Source organism: Pteropus medius, unplaced genomic scaffold, assembly GCF_902729225.1.
Source record: "Pteropus medius unplaced genomic scaffold, Ma_sr-lr_union100, whole genome shotgun sequence".
In the NCBI taxonomy this organism is placed as follows: domain Eukaryota; kingdom Metazoa; phylum Chordata; class Mammalia; order Chiroptera; family Pteropodidae; genus Pteropus; species Pteropus medius.
This window is the reverse complement of record NW_024348242.1, coordinates 2,319,421-2,329,318: the sequence shown is the minus strand read 5'-3', so window position 1 is coordinate 2,329,318 and position 9,898 is coordinate 2,319,421.

Sequence of the window (9,898 nt, the reverse complement as noted above, 5' to 3'; positions counted from 1 at the left end):
ACCAGCACAGAGACAGCTGCTCGATGACAACCAAACCGGATCACAGGGCACCGTGGAGACACACGCTCCAGAGGAAGGACACGAAACTACTGAAATTCAAGTCCACAATGATGACTGTATTTACATGCGAATCAACCCTTCCGTGCATTTCTTCCCGCGACCTGGCTGGTGCCTTGGTGACAGCAGTGAGCAGTGAGAGCTTTGGCTGGAGGCTCCAGCTCGCTCCTCATCGCTCCCTCGGGCCTTTTGCATGGATGGATGGAGACGGGAACGAAGTGGAGCCAGAGCGACAGGCGAACCGGGGAGAGAGAGAGGGAGAGGGAGAGGAACACCAGTGCACGGACGGGAATAAACACGCGAGCTGAGACGCAGTCGGAAAGAGACAGACGCAGGCAGCGAGAAGCAGACAGAGAAAGGCCTGGAGCCTGCGAGACAGCCTGAGAGGGCGGCCAGCCCCAGGAGGGTGGATGGAAGGACAGACAGCAGTGCCAGGAAAGACAGAGCGAAGAAGCAGAGACAGCTTTACACCTCGCAGGCGTTAAGTTACGTGACATGCTGCCATATGCGTACTTTTTTGTCTGATAAATTATTCACATCTCGTTCTTAACAAACACACATCTATTAAGATTAATATATAAAGTGATTGCTTTGCTAAATTATTATAATCCCAAGAAATTCTAATGTGCTGCCCCAGCACTTAATGAATAGCATTTCAAGAATCAGATGCACATGAAAGAAAGTGCTAGATACAAATCTTTTTGTCCCCACAGCTGTATGGTATTAAATGCAACCTCATCACTTCTTTGCCCGAGTCTCTAAGCATGAGAACGGGCTGATTTCTCAGGGCTGACCTTGATCTTGCTAGAGAAACATACACACACACGCGCGAAGAAAACTCTTTTTTCCTCTAGAGAAAACTTCAATCTTTCTCACCATCTATCAATTCTCTGCGTTGAAAAAAATATAGTTGCCACTTTTACAACAACTTCAAATCGCAAAATAATCGATCGGCCATTTCCTTAGTTCCTTCCCTGCACCTTAACATTCACATCCCCCTAATGAGATCGCGTCCTGCGAGAGCTCTCCGGGGCTCAGCTATCCTGGTTTTTCTAGACTCGCTCCACATCACGGAGCCGTGCTACGAGCAGCCGCACTCAGACCAGAGGCCCCGCTTTCCCGCCTCTGCTGAGAAAGCACCTGGTCACTCTTCAGGGACCCAGGACGCTGCTTGATTCAGGAGTCAAACACAAGCCGGGCCCCGAATTCATCTGCGTTTTCACCGGAGAGTCGGAGGCTCTGAGCGGGACGGGCCGTCATCTGCATTGTGGTCATGACCTTTCTTCTCATTTTACCTGAAATGACAATGATACAGGTTGTTTTATCAGATGTTTTAAATGAGCCTGGATATTCATATAGAATGCAGTGCGAACTATTGGGACGGGAACTATCACTACAAGGAACCGAAGAGAACATCGAACGGTTACCTCTTTCTCCTGTGGAGAAACTAGGTGTAATAGAGACCAAAGGAAACACTCGTTCTCGCGACAAGGACGGCCGTAGACCCTACAGTGACGCCCTGGACTCTGATCACACCTACTGAAGAACTCACGTGAAGGACTTGCCTAAGGTCTGACTGTAAATTTGGCCTATAAAATACACTTTCAAAAGGCCACGTCCAACATTATTTCTAAGTGTTACGTGGAACATGCTTCTGAACTTCATAAAAGACACTGATTTTTATTTTCGGTCACTTAGTTCATAAATCGTCATCGTTCAGTGCTCTAGCCAGAGTTCTCAGCTGGGATGGACAGACAATAGTTTAGGCACGGCCGGCCACACTCTCTCTGTTGCGCTGACTTCATTCCGCTGTTGTAGTTCAAAAACAGCCGTAGGTAACACACAGGTAAATACGCACAGGTGTGTTCCAATAAAACTTCGTTTAAAGAAAACAGGCAGCAGGCCGAACTGGCCCCAAGTTACAGCCCCCTGACTGCGGCCAGCGATGCTTTGCCTTCCATGCTCCTCGACACCTCTCTCTCAAGCTTCTCAGTCTCGATAGGTCGATATCTATCCTTTCAGATTTCCAAGATAAAAGTCTCACTGTAAGAAGCTCATCAACCCATCTTCTCAGCTCTACCTGCTCATGCCCAGCATGTGACCGCTCCTCACCGACGCCACCTCCAGAATGACGTGCTCGGCTTCAGACGCCATCGGCTCTCGGCTCGGTGGCCGCAGCAGGCTGCAGAGCAGCCCTGGCTTGTCTCCTTATTCTCCCGTCTTTGCCCGACGTGGCCCCATTCGAATGGCTGTCGCACTTGCTCTCCTCGGGCCCCATCTCACACGGAGATGAGGCCCTTACAGAAGACCCCAGAGTACGGCCTGCGGCGTCCAGCATAATCTTCCCCGCTCCGCCTGACTCTTCGGCTCGATCTCCCCATCGCCCTCCTCCTCAAGACTGGCCTTGGAAGCTCCCCCATGTCCCCTGTGTCTAGTGGGCCCCCCATGTTTCCTTTATTCACTCAGCAGCTCTCCCTTGGGCGTCGACTAAGCTTACGATCACGTGCCTACTTGGATGGTCACATCATGACTGTCCCTGCACACACACGCCGGGCACCTAAGTCCCCGACGTGGCTTTTCAAGAGTCGGTTGACCTTGTTCTTCTACTACCAACTGACCCGCCCAAGACAAGACGGTCCTAGGGAAGAGGGGAGGGCAGCGGATGTCAAGAGGAGAGAAAAGGGGGAGAGAAATAGAGAAGACAAGTCATAGAACGAAGAAGACAGGAGACTGGAGGAGGAAACACACACTCATCCGAAGGCCGTGTCCATTCAAGGAGCCAAAGCACTGACATCGCCGCCCCACGGTCTTCCTGCTGCTCCCCCATCCGATGTTTACGGAGCATCCGCCGGAAGTGAAGAAATAGAAGGATAAAGACAAACACGAACCGCCCTCGTGGACCTGACATTCCGCAGAGAAGAGAGAGAGGAGTTAGCGAACAAACGTACATAAGGAGCGGGCTTGGGAGAGTGTGCCGTGAAGGGCACGCAAAAGCCGGCGGGGGACCGGTCGGGGGGCCGGACGGTGGGCCTGGCGAGACGTGACGTGTCCGCAGGGCGGGGGCGTGAAGTGGCTGGATTCTGGGTATGTCTGGAGGTCAGGGGCACGGTGACCGGCTGATGGACTAGATACGGACGTAAAAAAATGGAGCAGCATCATGATGGCTCCTGGATTTGTATTCCCAGCAACTGGGAGGATGGTGGTGCCGTTTGCCGAGACGGGGGGTGGGGGACTGCGGGAAAATTCTGTCTGTTGACACGAAGGATGGGATTTGAAAGACCTTCTGAACCCTGGAATTACCAAAAGCTTAGTGAGCCCCTTACAAATTAGATTTCCAAAACCAAACGCTGCTGGGAGAGTTGATTAACAGGAATTTTGCTGTCTCAGAGGCTTGTTCCCAGACTTACAGATGATGCCCTTTGAACTAGAACTTCACCGGAATCACTGAGTAATCGCTCCGGACCGGGAGCAGAACGCTTAATCAGCGGAGCGGGGAGGAGCTTCCGCGGAGACAGTGGCCTGTGTCCAAGTGACTGTCTAACAGCCAAGCGCTTGAGATGCACTCGCCGGTCTAATGCTGATGAGGGTCTGCGTGTCCTGCCTGGGATGGTGACCTCCAACAGTGACACCGCTAAAATCAGTGACAACCACCTAACAGAGGCCATGGTCATCTTCACAGGTGACCCTTCGTTCACATGGTTATCCTTTATCTCAGGAAAGAGCCGGGACCAGAGACATGTGGGATTTTAGGTCTGTTCAGCCCCTGCCCGGCTGGGTATCACCCACACATTCTCTCTGAATCTGGAGAAGAACAATAAATGACCTAGAAAAGCCCCTCCCATGCCTCGGTTTCCCTTGGAGGTCGAGCTCGGTTAGGCAATCTCCAACGTCGCCGTCCAGGCTGAATATCGCCCGTGAACCTTCAGTTCTTGACATTTAGAGCTGGTTGAGACGGGGATGAAAATTCAGATGTCGACAAGAACCACATGTGCAGATGGATGGAGCAGGTGTGGTTGCCGGGGGCCGGGGGAGGGGCAGAGAGGAGAGCTGGAGAGTTGGGGTGCTGGTGGAGCACGGATTCTGAGCCAAACTGCCGTTGACCCTCTCGTCAGCCTCTGGGGAGATCTGTCACCCCCTTTTAGCAGATGGAGACATTGAAGCTCGGGGACGTACCACAGGGCACAGCCAGAAAGCACAAGGCAGGGTTCGAACCCGAGCTGGCCCGACTCCAGGCCCCGGTGCCCTTAATCACTGAGCTTCAGTGCCTTGCCGTCTGCCGTCTCTGACACGCCACCTCGTTCACCTCCCCCGCTCCGAATGGCCGAGACGACTGGACCGAACACGTCAGTCATCTCTGCTCCTCCGTCTCCTGTCGGCAGTGGGAACGGCCGGGTGTGAAACCAGCCGAGCCCGCTCCAGCTCCTCCCTCCTTTCCCAGTGACGAAACGATGCCCGTTCCTGGGGCCAATGCGAGAGCAATCGCCACCCCAGGTGGCTTGGAATAAGCCCTCGAAGTCCTCAGGAAGCCACCTGAAGCAGTCGAAATGGAGCAGAGGTGGTGCTGGGGGGATGGGGGCCTGGTTCAGGTCATCTGCCACCTGGAGTTTCAGAAACACTTAGGAAAAAGCCTTGTGTTTGGTGAGTTGGTTTGTGTGTTGCTTTTAAGGAATAATTTTAATGCAAGTATCCTCATGGGAACTTTTTTTAAAAAAAATGTAAACATCGTTTGAAAACGGCACAAAAAGAAGGAAAAACAAAAGAGAAAGACAATCTCCAAGTGCCAAAAGTAGTTCATAATAGCCCTCCCTTCCTTCAGCTTTCGGAAGACACGCACGTTTACGTCACTGCTCTCTGTGACTGTGCCACGCCGACACCTGCATCTCTGTATTTCCCTCCTCTGCATGAAATGCTCATTTCGCGTAAGGAGCATTTCCCCAGCAACTTGAAGGCAGACGAGGCACCCTTCCCTTTTTCATATTCTTCCAAGGCAGATCCCTGTTGCGGTCTGGAGAACGTGGTCAAGGGCTTGAAAAAGTAAAGTGGTTTTTTTTTTTGTTTTTTGTTTGTTTATTTTTTTAGAGCCACTCTACGACAATTTGTTTTTCTAACAACATGTCAAGTTCATGACTCTCTGTAGAGGAGGGTGGGAGGGTTGTAGAGGGAGAAACATTAACAGCCCTAAAGACACTCACCCTAAGCGCCAGGGCCTTCCCGAGCGGCAGGCTGGTGGCAGCTAGCTCCGCCCATCGGAGGGACAGAGGTCCCTCCTGTTCCGTAGGCGGACGCTCCAGGGCCTGCGTGTCATTCTCTCGACTCCGTCCTTCACGTGCCGTCTGCCTGACTCTCCATGTGCTGTAGGAGCGTGGGAAGGAACGAAGGAGGGAATGAACGGGGTACGCAACGCGACGCAAGGCAGAGAAAGCCCGAGCCTCGGGCGCCAGGACCTGCAGCCCCCGACCTTGCTTACTCGCGTGCACGAGCTAATTAACTCCTGTCACATGGCCCATCCGTTGGTTTTCGATTTTTCTCGTCATTCAAAAGCTAAACGTCCTTGATCAATGAGATGGTTCTTGGAGAAATTTGAGAAATAGATGTATGATTTTATCTATGGTGTGATTTGGTTAATTTCAAACAATTTCTTTTTTTTTGCTTTTTAAAGTAACCTGTCTTTGGATGATGGCGGCGATATATAACACGCAGAGTGTTCACTGTGCATCAGGCCATGTTTTAAACACTATATATGTAAACTTGTATAATCCTCACAACCAGCATGCCAGGTGGGTACCATCGCCGGTCCCGCTTTGTAGATGAGAAACAGATGCACCAGAATTAGGTGGCCGGCCCAGGATCAGAGAGCAAGTCAGGAAGCAGAATAGCAGGCCCGGAACCCTGGGCCTTCGAACAGCAGTCAAGTGTTCCACACAGATCATGTAGCAAAGGCATCGCCCAGCTGCGCGAAGATGACTGCCTGGCTTCGGCGACTCGGCCAGCGAGGGCAGCCAGCCCTCCCTGCCCCCACCCAGGCCCAGGCTCCAGCTGTGGGGCCACATGGCGTGTCTGCCAGGGCTGCAGCGGCACCGCCAGCTGCCCACGGGGCCCTGAGCACAGTCCCGCCCAGTCCCCCACGCCGGGCTCTGTAGAGGACACAGCATGGAAAGGTGGACAGAGTCCCTGCCCCCAGAAAAGGCACCGCCCGCCACAATGTGCGTTGCAACCTTTAAAAACTTTGAGAACAATTAAAAACTGGGAACGTTTTTCATCTTAAAATCCCTGGCCTGCTGTGACAATCTGGAGGATCTGGGGGTGTGGGCTCCAACTCCCCCTGGAAACAGCGGAGTGGGGCTGAGTGGCGACACCCCCTTTAGACCGGGGACAAGCCCCCTGGTCATCCGGCTCCATCGCACCCTCTTTGCTCTCACACCCACCCTGTCACTCACCCACGTGTGACCCCGGCTCCTGGAGAAATCTGATTTAAGCCCCTTCACCTGTGGTACTGGCTGCCCCGTCATGGGCGCTGCGGGAGGTTGACAAACAGGTGGCTGTCCTCAGGAGGCTCACGATCCACAAGCTGAGAATCCCGCAGAGCCGGCAGGACCTGGCCAGCCTGCTGTGCCTCCTGCCGAGTGTCCCTGTCCGTTTACGCGTTGATGGCTTCGTCCCTGGAGATGACACCTCAGTCATCAGAGGTTCGGTTTAGCTCCGAGGTGTACCCACCCTGAGCGGTGGCTGTCGTGCCGAGTCGGCCCACCTCCCAGGACGATGCTCCGAACCCGTTTGCTCCCTTCTGGCGGGTCAGAGGAACAGCGAGGTCAGGGCCAGCCTGACACGCAGAGACAGGAGCACAGGCAGACTCACTGGGCTTCTGCGGCTGAGTCAGAAGTAAGTAAAGGCGAGGTTACTGCCCCCCAGGCCGTCAGGGTTCCAGCCTGGTCTTTAATCGAGGGATAGAATACTTCCTCCTCAATTAAAAACATTTCACCCCCAGAAATCGGAGAACCGTCTCTGGATGGAAAGCCCTCGCTGACGTCACCGATGCCGAGAACCGAGTGCCCCCGTGCGTCCCGGCTCCCGCCCGGTGCCCGGGCCAGGGCCTCCACCAGGGGTGCGGAAGGAACGGCTGACGACCTGTCCCTCGGATCTAAACGGCATTTCGATGTTTTTGAAAGAGTGTCGGGATTACGGGGGACGAACCGTTGGGTTCATCTCACTTACTCTCTAGATCACGTTAAAATGAGGGTAAATGAATAAAAACGTAACGGGAACCACAGGAACGGGCCGTCGGCAGAGAAAGGACACCTGCCATTTCTGAAGATGGAAGGAAGCAGGCGGCCTGCGGGTGACGGGTGACGCGGGCCAGGGGAGCTTCGCGTGGTCACCATCGGCAACAAAGGCGTGTGGGACCCGGGCGCCACGAGAGGCCATCCCCGTCGCAGACTTCAACGGTGGACAAATTACAGACCCAACAAATATCCACACGGCGAGGAAGTGGGAAGAAACCTCGGAGTGACGGCCCTTCTGCTTGCAAAGAAGGGAGTCGACCTCGCTGTCTCAAGCTGTGTCACGGAGCAGGCGGAGGTGTGGGGGGAGGGGACGCAGATGGCGGTCACAGAAGCAGCTGGGAACGCAGCAGGTCCTCACATAATGTCGTTTCCTGGAACGTCGATGGGATGCGGTAGGAACCCACCTCTTGTTTACGTCAATTAGCCCGCGGTAAAATTAGCTTCGTTACACATTATTTCGCCACAGTCCCAAGAACCCATCGATGATGTTAAGTATAACAGGACCTCGCCGTAGTAATAATGATATAATTGTTCCAATCCTTGATGTTTCTTATATGAACTTTTCCCCCCTAACCTCACCAGGGTACTTTAAAATTCAAAAGCTCTTGTTGTCAGTGAATCTTTGTTTGTTTTCCAAAGTATAACAACTCTATTTTGGATTCTTTGTCTTCCTTTAATTATAAATCACAAGGAATTGCGCTTCATAAATAAAATATGGCTTCATTTCATTGGACTTTATTGTTATCTGATGTCCATCTGCTGTCTCTTTATCCAGCCAGGCAGCCTCTCATCTCTGTGGGTTCGCGGATGCAGAATATCTGGGATAATGATTCTCTAACACAACGGACCTTCATCCTGGGGGGTGCTGGGGTCTGGGCTTTTTCCCTTATGTTTAACATTTTTATAATGAATGTGTTTTGTTTAAAATAAAAACAAGAAAACCTTTCAAGAAAAGGAAGCCACACACGGGCGGCCAGCCTCCGTCTTCAGCCGCAGTAGCGTTGGTTAAGGAAGGCAACACCTTTCCAAGCAGCCAGGTGCCAGGTGCCAGGTGCCAGGTGCCAGGTGCCAGGTGCTGTGCTGAGCGCAGGGCGGGGCTTCAGGAGGGAGCCCCCAGTTCTCACACTTGGGGACATGAGGGTCCCAGGTGAGCAAAGGGCTTGATGAGCAGTCACCTGGGGAGAGGCTCCGCCAGGGCAGGTGTTCAGGGAGCCTTCTGGGGGAGGGGCGCGCAGGGCAAGTGCGGCCACAAGCTGGTCTGTGAGCGCCATCTAGTGGCACCCCGGGGACTGTCACCGTGTGTCCCTGTCCTCAGAAAAGGAAGCTGGATGGAGCCCATGGGAAAGGCCATGGTGGCCGTCTGCGGGATCAGAGCGGCTTAGAGAAAGGTGTGCGGGGCGCAGGCGCCGAGCTGAGCCGAGCACAGGTGCGCGTGGCGTCCCCTGGCCGGGCGTCCCCGCGGGGCTGCTGTCCGGCCCGCGGCGTGGGGCCAGCGCAGGGGCCGTGCCGCTCATTCACGGGCTGCGTCTGTCGTCAGTGCCACCCTGTCCGAAGCCCCTGTCCTTAGCTGTCCCCCCGCAAGCGCACGGGCATGCCGCCGAGCGGGTGCACAGTCTCCACGCCGTGCGCTGGGACGGCCCCGCGCGCATCCGGCCTCGCTTTGTCGCCGGACCTCGCTGAGGTTATTCCCGTGGGGACCAGGCTCCCTTCCCCTCCGGACCGGACCTGAGGCTCCGGGCGGACCGCGTGGGACGTCACACGGCCTGAGCGCGTGGCAGCTCGAACGCGAACCGCGGCGGCCCGACCTCCCCCAGCCGGGGCAGGGGACAGCGACGCGGGTGGCGAGGCCATTACCAAGGAGCCCGGTGTCACTTGCGAACGGGACCGTCCGTCCCAGCGGAGGCCCCAGAGGTGCTGCGGCCGCAGACGACGCGCACGGCCACCGCGCAGCTCGGCGTCTCGGGCCCGGGGACCGGCGTTTCAGGAAGGTCCTGTCCTCCGACTCCGGCCTCCTGCCGGCCCTGCCCCGTGAGGGCGGCGGACGCACGACGCGTCACGCGGCCGCCCTCGGCGTCGCCGCTCGGGCCGCGCACGGGGCCGGTGCCCACGGCGATGGTGCTGACCGCGCCCGGGCCCTGGCGGGTCACGCGCCCGCCGCGGGGGCGCCCAGAGTCCCCGCTGCTCTGCGGCTCTGGGCGACGCCCGCGTCTGTCACGGCCTTGCTCAGCTTCCTCTTCATCTTCCGAACTGGGCTCCAGCAAAGGCCCGGCCCGGAGTCCGAGTGCGACTTCCCCGCGCCCTTCCCGCTGCGCCCACTTGAGCCTGAGTCCCCGCGCCCGCCCTCCCGCACCCCGGGTCCGCCCTCCCGCACCCCGGGTCTGCCCTCCCACACCCTGGGGTCCGCCCTCCTGCACCCCGCGTCCGCCGTGCGGTCACCTGCGTTGGAAGGGCAGCGGCGGACCCTGGGGAACGGCCCCCGGCAGCCTCCGCAAAGCGCGCGGCTTTAGCCTCACGCGACAGAGCCGGCTGCCGTGGCCACGTGCTGCGTGTTACCGGGGTGA